Source organism: Ascaphus truei, chromosome 7 (assembly GCF_040206685.1).
Source record: "Ascaphus truei isolate aAscTru1 chromosome 7, aAscTru1.hap1, whole genome shotgun sequence".
In the NCBI taxonomy this organism is placed as follows: Eukaryota; Metazoa; Chordata; class Amphibia; order Anura; family Ascaphidae; genus Ascaphus; species Ascaphus truei.
In genome coordinates this window covers 75372324-75374591 of record NC_134489.1, presented here as the reverse complement: position 1 = coordinate 75374591, position 2268 = coordinate 75372324, and positions in this window count along the sequence as shown.

Here is a 2268-nt window from a genome sequence, read left to right as displayed (position 1 = left end):
AGGCTTAGAAGGCGTTGGCGAGTTGGGGAAGAAGCCCAGCTCTCTGAGACCAAGTTTTTGTGAAGCAGCAGGGCTTCCCTTCCCCACACTGCTCATCTGTCTTTATTAATATGACCTAAATTCGGAAGTCAGTGGAGCAATTTTCCCTTTTTAATAAGAAAACTCTTGTACGGTGCAATAAAATATCATGTCCTATTATCTTAACGTTTATATCTACCCATTACATTGTCTGAAGGGGCCACATCAGATGTATAAGATCGCTATAAAATAATTTGGTGAATAATTAATAAGACTTGCGTTTCTGTGCAGTTGCAGCTGTAAATGGCGTATATGCCTGTTAGACCTGGAGAAAATGGGAGAACATTAAACTGTAACTTTTTTTTTTTGTACTTAATGTTTATTGAAATTTACAAAGAATGAGAGAATATACATATATAACAAATTGCACCAAAATTCTATAAATAAAAAAACAAAAAAGAAACCTTTTTAACTTTGCCCATGCAGCACTCTGGTTTCTTTTTTAAGGCTGAAATCCGCACACTTTTTAATATACTAATCCTCAGTAATTATAGCATGTGTCATATAACACAGACCTAATCTTCTCATGCTTCATTATGCTTCGACTAGGCATTTGCTCTTGTTCAAATTACATGCCTTAAAAAAAAAAAGGGAGGAGTGGAAAAGGATTTAAATCTGAATGGTTTTGTAAATCCTATGTAACCTGTCAGCAGCCCTGAAAGAACTTGGCAGCCCAGTCTTATTGATCCCTCCCAAAGAGGAAATCGAGATTACAAATGGGTTCCATGATGGTTTTCATTTCCTCTTAACTCCTTTGCCGCTGGAGAAGATGTTATTCATACGAACACATTTCAGGACTTTTTGATTACCAAAGAGGTTCTAATTAAGTAATTGACCCTAAAGGATTGGGCATTAGCTGGCCATTAATGACGCGGGTGGGGGTGTTGACGGCACCAAAAAGTAGACTGTGTGCACACTAGCTTCTCTCTTTATATAGTAGACCAGGGTTGGCCAACTCAGTCCTCAAGGGCCACCAACAGGCCAGGTTTTCAGGATATCCCTGCTTCAGCACAGGTGTCTGTCCATTATGACTGAACCACTGATTGAGGTACCTGTGTTGAAGCAGGGACATCCTGAAAACCTGACCTGTTGGTGGCCCTTGAGGACTGGAATTGGCCACCCCTTGTCTATACGCAATACATTTGTTTGGTCAGGCTAAGCAATGGGGTTTGCCACTGGATGGCAGTACTTTCCTAGTACTTTTACAAGAAATTTGAACAAAAGTGCAGGTGTACAGCTTCTGGAGATGAAATGTGGAGAGAAAAGGCATCCATGTGTTTATAATATACTTTGTGAAAGTCTCTGCTCGATTTTAAGTACAGGATAATGACAAAATGTGAAAAAATATATTTATAAACAATTCTAATGATACACAAATAGGACCATATGGTCGGTGTATTGGAATGGGCATGTATGTTTAGTGGCAAAAGGACCTGCTGAACACTAGATAGCAGGTGGTGCTCAGCAATGCATTACAGTCCTCTCTTATTTGGACTTAAAATGTATCTTTCTATAATCTTTAGATTATAATCTTTAGATTGTAACCTTTTTGAAGCGGATCTTTTCATTATCCTAATAAGTAATTTTAGCAATAAAGAAGCTTTAAAAGATTAAAAGCACAATAAGACAAATAGAACATAAGTGTGTACGTATTAGGGATAACTACTCTGTTACCAAATAAAACATCCCGTGAAGTCGCCCTCTAACTAGATTGTTATGCGTTCTACAGTGATCCATTCTGTATTAATTTAGCATGGAAAATAGCTGCCGTTTTCTCTTATACAAGTGATGATTTGGCTATATATGATTTCTAAGGAGACCTGTCCATTTTTATTTTGAAACTTTATACAAATCCACCGTTTGATCGCCAAACATTTAGGCCGATGTGCATCCTTATCATAAATAGAACGAAACCCCAAATCTCTCATCACTTTTCATTCCTCCCTCCCCCCATGTGTGCCACCATGTTATGATGCGAATGAAACTGCATGAATATCCAGCATGGGATTTGTAACTTTCTCTTCCCTTCTTTTTCTCCTCTTTCCTCCCCCACCCCTCCTCCACCCATTGCTCATTTCCATCCACGTATGTTTTGGTTTGCCATCCTTCTGTTTTTGTTTCCCTTTATGTTTCTTTGAAACTCTTCATGTTTTAACTTTTGGTTTGGAAACATCTTAAGCAGTCCAACCA